The sequence below is a fragment of the Mytilus californianus genome, unplaced genomic scaffold, assembly GCF_021869535.1.
Source record: "Mytilus californianus isolate M0D057914Y unplaced genomic scaffold, xbMytCali1.0.p SCAF_8, whole genome shotgun sequence".
NCBI lineage: Eukaryota > Metazoa > Mollusca > Bivalvia > Mytilida > Mytilidae > Mytilus > Mytilus californianus.
Genome location: NW_026262734.1, coordinates 19,617,202 through 19,627,522, shown reverse-complemented (window position 1 = coordinate 19,627,522; position 10,321 = coordinate 19,617,202).

Below are 10,321 nucleotides of genomic sequence, written 5' to 3'. Positions count from 1 at the left end.
ACAAACTATGCATCTAGGAAAGTTTTAAGGTATGGCAGGACCTAGATATATAAAAGTTATATGTAGTCTATGTTTCAGAAAATTAAAAACTTACCTGGATTTTGATGTGCATTTTTTTCCAGTCTGCAGAAGATAGCAAAATAAATATGCACATGAGTTTCATTTGATACGGTCACTCCGTTTACATAGTTTAAATCACCTATTGTTTGCAAATTCTATTGTCCATCTATTGTCCATTTAAATCAATACCACTCAGTAATAACATTTATTATATGAGGGGAACTTCTCAAACCTCTTTCCCAACTTAGTTTATTTTGGCACCGTCTGCAGGAATGAATAGCAAAATCCAGAAAAGTTTATAATTTTCTGAAACATAAAATTTAATTATCTAGTTCCTGCCATGCCTTAAAACTTTTCCAGGTGCACAGGTTTGTCTGTACTTAGAGTAAAATTTGTGGTGAATACGGCCATATTAAACATTTGCGGAAACTACGTCTATACCTAGGATTACACTTAGACTTACGAATACAGTTGACGAAAAACAAGGGGTCATCTCAAAATTTAAAAAAGCAATAATACAGATACCTTAGTAAAACCAAATGATTGTTTTTTGTTGTTGTTATGTCAATAAAACGTTTCGACGACACACTAATTCAACGCAAATGGTCACAACAGATTTGAATCGCTGTATTGGATATGTCACCAAAAACCCCCTTTAAGTTAACTTTGTATTTTGTTTTTAATTCTCCGATGGCGTGTTCAAGATTTACCTTATTCATTCTTATAGTATGTAATAAGTCTATTTGATTTTTCAGGGGTTTTTGAACAATTTGTTGTCTTGTATAAGGTTTATAATCTGCTTGTTATAGTTCCAAAATCGCGTCTTACCTTATTTTAGTAAAGCAGAATCAGCGAAAATTCGTTCAGAGGGTACTCTTCAAATGGTGCACTTGAAAATCAGGGAATATGCGATAAACAAGTAACACAATATATAATTATTAAGCAATTCTTTTGAAATATCAATGTCTTTCGTTTTCACGATAACATTTTATATCCGAAACTGTTCCCTAACAGGCTTAAATAGTTTACGATTGTTTTAACAATTTCTTCGCGGCTGATATACCTTTGCACCTTTTATCCCTTTTAACCAACGAAATAATTTTGCGGATAAACCTTGTGTGACCTTCATAAGTGCACTCTAGAGTACAATTGTACCGGTCTCGGATCAATAGTTACTGCTCATTCTTCGATCAGACCAGACCCATCCATGTTATAGGAGAGAAATGATTATAGACACCGTGAAAAAACCGTCTATACTGAAATGATTCCCAAGATCTTTATACAAATTGCACAAAAAAAAAAAAAACAAAAAAAAAAAAACAACTCAGAACCCGGTAGTCATTTTTACATGCGTCGCTGAAGGCGAAAGTAAGTCTAGAAACAGATCGGCTCTGTGTCCGTCCTCTCGTTCGGAATACATTGTGTAAAGTTTTCCAGGGCTCTATAGAAAGGAATGATTTTATATTTAGTCTACAGCTTAATAATTAGTGAGTTCCAGCGTGTATGCTATTTGTACATCAGCCGTACAGCCACTTCCTGTTGTCGATAGTCTGAAGAAGATAGCAAAATAAACAAATACATAAGTTTTATTTGATACGGTCCACTCAGTTACACAGTTTAAATCACCTATTGTTTGCAGATGTCTATTGTCCATTTAAATCAATAATTGCCAATTACATAAATATCAACTAAAGTTAGAATGAAGTTGAGGTAAGCAGTTATAGGCCCATTACGGCCCTCAACCATGAGAAAAATCCCACACCATATAGTCGGCTAGAAAATGCCCCGACATGAAAAATGTGAAGCAATTCAATAAAGAAAACTAACGGTCTAATTTATAATAAAAAATTTTACGAAAAACAAGCATGCCATATATGAACAAATGACAACCACTGAACTGAAGGCTCTTGACTTGTGACAGGCACACAAAGAATGACACGGGGTTAAACATGTTATCAGCTGGCTAAAAAACTAGTCCTCTAACCTGGAACAGTGGTGTAACAGTACAACATAAGAACAAACTATAAAAATCAGTTGATGAGATATGTCAGTTGGTGAAATGAAGTACATATTTTATTGATTGATTTTTTGTTGCAATAGCAAACTGATCGTGTTACCAGGAAGGATCATTAAAATGTAATATAATTTTGATGCACTGATCTTACATGGTCTTACTAATTGTACAATTAGTTAAATTGCCTTTTTCCATTAAAAAATAAATTATAAATGTGTCAATATATCTGTTTAATTATACATAATATTTTACTTTGAAATAATATGATTATCGAATACTTGCGTTTATTATGTTGGTAAATGTTTTATTTTGATGTGTTCAAATTTGGCACTTTCATCATAATCGCCAAATACACGAAAAATGTGCCTACATCCAAAGTATTCCAATTTACTGTACAGTGTGTCATTACAGAAATGATACACGACATTATCCGCCGTCCACTTCAATGCAGATATCTGATTTATAGAAATGGAAGTAATCTGATGAATGTTTTTTTGGAATTATATATAATTAAGGCGTCGTTTAACCGTGCTTTAAACTAAGACGGATTCCTAGGGTTGCGGATATACGCACATGTACTACGATGCAGTTACGTATGAAGGTCTCTGAGCCAAATTAACACACGCTTGTGATGTTTTTTAAGTAAAAAGTGTATGTGTTCATTGAATAAAATAATCATAGCTCTGTAATTAAGCTTAATAAACAGATATCTGATGGTTAGGAGCATCATTTACAAACAATCCCAGTAGAAAGAATGACTAGACTGGTGTATTTCGCAAATATCCCTCTTGAAATTGCTATACCTGTTTAATTATACCGAATACCAGTTCAGCATTTGAATTAATTACCGTCTCCTCGGAGACGGTCTTATAAGTTGAACGATGGACAGCTTTTGTACTGAATGCTTTCTTACTACCGGATTGGAAGATATTACTGACTCTTTCATAGTAAAAGTCTGTTGGTTGGTTGGAGTAATTTGAAACCTAGTAAATGTCCTTCATTCCTGTCGGATTTGAGGTCTTTATTTTAGTTATTAAAATTGCATCGTGATCAATCATGCATATCGGTACACAGGAACATTTTTCTATAGAAAGCCAAACTTCTGCAATTTTGTAATGTATAAAAAACGCACACGTGATCATTCCACATTTTATAGTCATTATAGTAATGTTGAAACGTATATGAAAACCTAGGGACACACCGCGCATGCTTTTACCCCACGGTTATACATATTGATAGTAAGATAATCCGAAGGTAACGATTTAATTGAAAAACGGATATAACCAAATCAATTAATTTCGATTTATATTGTTTAATATGGGAATAATTTGCAGGTGGGTTTGCGCAGGACAAGATGATGCCTAGCTATCTTACCATGGCAAGATAGCAGAATGTGAAGAACGTAAGACGAGGGGATAATTATAAGATCAGATTATAAAAGCAATTATTTGTGTATGTTAACATATTTTAGTTTCTAAATATGATTTAAAGGAGATGCGAAGTATACATAAATAATTAAGACAGGCAACCCAATTAATCGAAACACAAAATTCCTTACTTCTAAAGTACAAAAAACGCATGCTTCTTACAAGTTATAAAGTCTTCTACAATTGACATATTATGTCATTACAATATTTTTTAGCTTTTAACCCTCCCAAGTCTAGCTAGACTATAGACTATAATTGAAAAAAGAAAGACATCTACATGTCATCTTCGCTAGCCAAGGGTTACGATCCAGTCCCTTCCTCTCCACCTTTGGAGGATTAAAATAGAATTTCGGATCCACGAGGTAATGGTTTCCATTGGTTGCAGTTGTAACTGGCTGCATCTAATAAAAAAAGAACCTTGAAAGATGATCACGTGTAAATGTAGAAAATGTAAATAAACAATTGCCACTTGCTGATTGTTTCTCTCAATATCGATCAAGTCCATCATGTGACAATATATAAATAACACATAGCTGAGAGGTTGATAGAGCAGATTGTTACCCTGAGAAAACATTACCAACTGAGGCGAAGCCTTTTCGAGGGGTAACAATCTGCTTTATCACCTTCTTAGATATGTGTTATTTAATTTATTATACTGAATGTTCTGTTATTACTGTCTATTAAATTTCAAACTCAAAGTAATAAACTATGTCGTCTTGTACATGACAATCATCCGTATTTATTAAAGCGCACTCTTGAGCTAGCGTCTCCGCGAAGGGTAATAGAGTATTTGTAATGCGATAGAGTAAATGGTCTCCCTCGATTTAACCAACCAAAATCTGGCATTTTGGTATGAAGTATAATAAAGTGAAATAGAACGAATTTTGTCGAACGCTTCGAAAATTACGTTGCAATGTTTACACGAAAAAGACACCAAAACAACAGACTTGATGAAATTTTCCAAATCTTGTGGATTTCAACGAATTTAGGCTGGAATGAACTATTTTAGTCAGATATCTTATTTATTTTCAACATGTATTATAAGCATGTATAATGTTACAAGATCTTTTTGTCGACGTATGCGCTAGCTTTTACCAGTTCTGAAAACGAATGGAATTTGATGCCTGCTTTCTTTGTGTATGCTGGCAAATTGAAATTGATGCTAACTGTGTCGTCAAAGAATGATATCTAACCTAGTTATTGTTTTTAAAATGTTTCATTGTTATAACAGCCATCAATCAAAATTTGAATTTTAAGCTCGATATACTACATGTAGTAATATTTTTGCCTTGTTCAACTTCCTTTTCCTATAGCCTTAAAGCATTGATGAGTTGATTTATTGGGACTATCGTGACCAGGTACCAGTACATGAACTTTATTAGGTCAATGCTTAAGCTAAGTTTTTCTAGATCTCAACACTTCTCGTTTTAAATTAGTTTTAAATGATAAAAGACAGATAAAAGATTGTTAAATATAAGTTTTAAGGATCCGATTCATTTTAAAAAGATGTGAGAATTCTTTTGAAAAATATATTGGTTCAATGTATAAATTGTACAACGTTTCGCACTCTATACACTTTTCGAGACCTACTATGAATGCAACAGATACAGGCGGAAGTGGCCATACTTATCTAACACAAGGAAATAAACAACTGATCTAGGAAGAAGTAAATGAATAGCATATCTTTTGAAAAAAAGAATAATCGATAATAGATACAAACGCAGATGATTAGGTAAGTATCCCCCTTTTTTCTGTGTTTTTTTTTCCAAAAAATGCCGTATATACTTAATGTTATATTAAGGTACATATGGAAAAAATCAGAGACAATTGCCTGTGATTCCCTTCAAAAAAGAAATAGGAAAATCTCAAAATGAGTATTTTCCGTTTATTTTTTGTAACTCAGTATGCAATGCTATTCTGCATAGGAAAACATTTTCATCAGCTATGAGACGGCCAACTTTTTAGAAAAGCTATTACTTGTTCCATTATGCTTTCAGTATCAAACCAACTGTATTTTTTTAAATGTACAGATGATCAACGGTCTCCGTGCACATAATCATATCTTGTTATCAGGATATTGATGCCTCGGAGAATTTTTGCACATTTCATTGTCTATACGTTTTATTTAATGATGCAAAAAAGAGAAGGGTATCCATTAAAGCAGCAACTATATACACTTTTTTTTTTAGGAATTGAGTTCTTTTTGGGACAATCAAACATTTAGTCTGGAAAATGTCTGTACCTTAAGTCAGGAATATGACAGTCGCTAGTTAGTTGTACTGTTCGTCTCTGCATGGGTTATGGATAATGTTGGACTATAGTAGACGTTATTGTATTTTTTGAAAAAGTACATACTTAGAGGTTAATGTCGATACATGTATGATAGCGTAAACCTGTGTCAGATTCTCTCTGGGAACATACATGTAGTGGAGTGAGGATTTACCAAAATACTACATACACATCAGAAAGAAGAACACTATGACGGCACACTGGTGCCTTTCCGTCATAGGAAGAGATAAAATTATAGAAGATACTATAAGATGGAACTCACTTTCTACAATGTTGTTAGACATATATTTACATGCACATAGGTTTCCTTTTGAAATCTATAAGTCTGATCTCAAACAAACCTGACATGGATAATATATAAAAGGTTTAATATATATAAATTTCTTATTGCGATGTATTGAAAAACATAGCTTCATTATGGCACAATAAATTATTGATACTTGTTTTTGCTTTTTCTTTCTCTTCTGTAATTCCAAGACCAACGGGGTTAAACATTCGGAAATGACGATAGAGGATTTAGTATAGATTCCTCTCTCTTGTTGATTTAAATTTGATGGCATAAATGGTGTTAACACTTTTGTCCCCATTGTATCATATAGGAACTCACTGTCCTATAGATATGACTTATATCAAATTGACTGTCCGGTTTAATTTTGAAATTGGTTATGTGAGCTTAAATTGCTCCTTCTTATGAGAACCTGTTAAATAGCATCATCCCTACACATGCACAATGATTCGTCATTTGCAACTGATCCATTATCTTTGATCGTCAATGGAGATTTTAAATGCAATGATTTCGCCAGATCGCTACAATGGATGTTCTCGAACCTAATTATTTTCCTTACTTTGTAAGTACTTTTGCTACTTTACAAAATAAAGAAGTAGTGTTCCATTTATGAGTTTTGAATGTACCATTGGTATCTCCCACCTTTTTACGTACACATTTGCTAAATTTCCTTATTTCAAGAGAAAATCAACAGATTCGTCTCTTTTGTTACTCAAAACTCGACTTTCCTAACTGCAGCTCTGCTTTTGTTACTCGCAGAATGACTTTTGTTAACTAACCCGACATTGGTAACTCTCAGCTCGACTCTTTAACTCGCAACCCGACATTGATACATTTGTAACTCGCAACTCAAATTTCATAACTTGCAATTCGACATTGATAACTCGCAACTCGACTTTTGTAGCTCGCAGCTATTATACCAGTACCAAATATTATTTACTCTAAAGGCCTGTCATAAAAACCGAGGATCATATTTCTCTCTTGTAGAATTAACTCATGTGAAAGTTGTACTTTTGTAAATATACAATGTAGTTTTTGATTCATTGATTAACAGAAAGAGTTAACGAGCGATGAATTTCAAAAGCATTCCCCTGTGTAGCATGCTCACATAAAGCTTAATAACAAATCTCAGGACGCTCTGATTTGTTGTCCCTTAGAAAAAACATGCCATTGGGCGACAGACGAACACATTGACCAAATGTCAAATTATTCCGTAATACAGAAACTGAGAATTGTGTTACAAAAGCTATTGACAGACAAAAAGACAGAAGAATAGAGAAAGTTACATCGCAGTAAACAACTCTGTGAGTGGGAGTATACTTAAACGACCAATACCATATTTTTTGGTTTAAGTTTGAAAACTATTCATTATTGCATCTCACTATGGAATATTCCATCTTACAACAGCCATATCTAAAAGGCTGAAAAGACAAAATATTTTTCAGGAGGGAAGTTTTTGGAATAAGTCAATAGGGATTGAATTGTCTCTGGGTTCACGAAAGAACTCTTTATTTCACAGGGAATTCAATATTTGGTGTTTCCACAGATTTTAATATAAGAAATCCCCTACCACTCCTATGCTCTGGACTTGAGATTCCATAACAGAGCAACCTGGTGAATCTATAAATAGCATATAATTCATTCATACAACTGCCAACCAATCATACTTTAATGCCAGTGCTACCTCAAACCAATATGTTTTATTTATTTGGATTTCAATCAGTACAAACTTAACTCAGGTTAACAAACTCTTAAAACCTTCCTGGAATGTAACCAGCTGTTACACTACTGTTTAATATGTGGAACAATTTAATTTTGAGATTTCACTGATTGGTTTAAATTGCTTTAGTGCTTAACCTTTATAAATATTTAATTCCACAAGAAATAAATCAGTTCTTGGCATCAGTTAGCTAGGTAATAGGACATGTTGACACATTTATGGAGTGTAGAGAGCCATGAAGCCTTTTTTTTTCTTCATCTAATTTTCATTCTAATGTTTCTGTAATAATTTCAATTCCTCTGAAATGTTTTTATTTCTTTGAAAATATATGCAGGTATTTAAATAAACATTCAATTGATCAAAAACGTTTCCCCTAAAATACGATTCACAATAATCCTCTCGCATGATCTCATTGCTTAGTGATTGGTACAAATGTCCCTAAGGCGAGATCAAAATTAAACGTACAAGAAACATTGTTTTTTTCCCATTTCATTGATAACTTCAATTTGTGAAGTAAACACATATTTCAACTCAATTGCTATTAAAATATGATTGATTTGTAAGTGGTTACAACATAACTAGAGCCACATAATCAGCGGCGGACATAGGAGTTTTGAAAATAATAGGTTAGGGGTGTAATTCCGTAAAACAGATTAACAATCAAAAACCCTGATATAGACAATAGTACGATAAAACTGTCAAAATAAAACGACAATGTTAAAAAAAATTAGGGTTACATTTTAAATGTCATTTGGTGCATAACAAGGTACTGGCTTAAAGTGAGGATAATGTTAACTCATCTCATTGTCCACAAAAGGTTTTTGTTGTTTAACCGTTTTAAATCTGTCTCTTTTGTCAGTGTTATCCAAATACTGTTAAACTGGCTACTACAAGTGATACCGACACATCAGACAAAAAAATGATTTTACAATATTTCCCTTATTGTGAAAGGGTATTAAGTAATGAAGCATTCATTTGTTTATTACTTTTGTAATTGCCAGCATCTTTAGCTCTAATTTCTTTACATTTGTAGGTATTAGGAACGTAAATGGATGATCTAACAGATTTTTATAAAATTGTGCATGCAACCAGAGCATGACGAACTGCACATGAACATCTAAACAAGAGGCTCATAAGAGCCCGAATCGATCACATGTCAAAATTGAAGTTATAGGTACATTTGTAAAATTCAAAAGTTAGTAAAAATTCGACTTTTAATGACAATTTCTACTACAAGAGGCCAGCTGAAGGTTTCTGTCATATTGGCATTTCTAAAGACCGTGTATACCATAATCTTTGCTGTTTACAAACATATTAATCGAAAATTAGTAAACAAAATCTAATCTATTAATTACAGTCATTTGACAGTTTTGTATATCTTGTTTGATAGCTGATCATTTTTGCAGTTTACAGGGTTTCTACTTATCTATAATAAATTCTGAGATTATAAACATACTGCCCTTGGATGAAGGTGTTAAGGTAGATTAACACACGAGGGAAATAATTATCACCCAATACGAAGTTCAATTACATTTTGAGCTTTCTTACACTCTAAACTATATAAATTGTGTATTTTCAAATTAAAAAAAAAAGTCAAACACACCTAGCATAATAACTTTATTCGATTACACAAGATATATAAAATGTAAGAACTGTCTACAACAAGGCAAGTTATAAATCAGTTTTTGTACATTGTTCAATTTTCGATAAAAAAAATAAATAATTTAGTAGACATAATTACCAAATTCTTTATAATTAAATGTATCAATACGTTTACTAAAAGTATACACTTGACGTTTAAGGTTTTCTTTTAGTCAAGTATCGAGTTGCAGTTAAACAAGTCAACTTCGAGTTACAAAAGTCGAGTTGCGAGTTACAAAAGTCGAGTTGCGAGTTAGGAAAGTTTAAAATATTTGAAAAAATAATGATTGATATCACTGGTTAATAGGCGGACGGCCATTTAATTCTAAATGCAGACAGGCCTTGCAGTTTTCTTTTTAAAATTGAATTGATAGATTTATTCGTTGTGTTTAACGCCACTATTAGCACTCTAACCTGTATAATGACGACCATGTTCTATTGATTGACGAAATTGGAGTATCCGGGGAGAATTACCAACCTTAGGGAGGAACCCTGGTATTCCTAGTAAATTAAGATTAGAGTCGTTCTCACAACCTCGTTGTTTAGTGATCACTGTAGATACACTACAATAACCAACCGATCACCGAGTCCCATGAAAATTGAAAATGTTAGATAATACCGTAAATCGGGATGTTTTGGTGTAAGGATATTTTTTTCGGTATTTACCATATCATTGGTAGTTAAATGTTGGTGTGTCAAATGTTTTGACTTTTGTGTCGAAACATACTTAAATGAAACTCATTGTTCGATTTATGTTGTGATGTCAAATTTATTTGGTAGTTTTAAATTATTTTTGGAGCTGTAATATGTCATTTTTGACAAAATATAAAACATCAAACACATTTGGGATTACAAATAAAAGAAATTGATCTGAAAATTAGAGT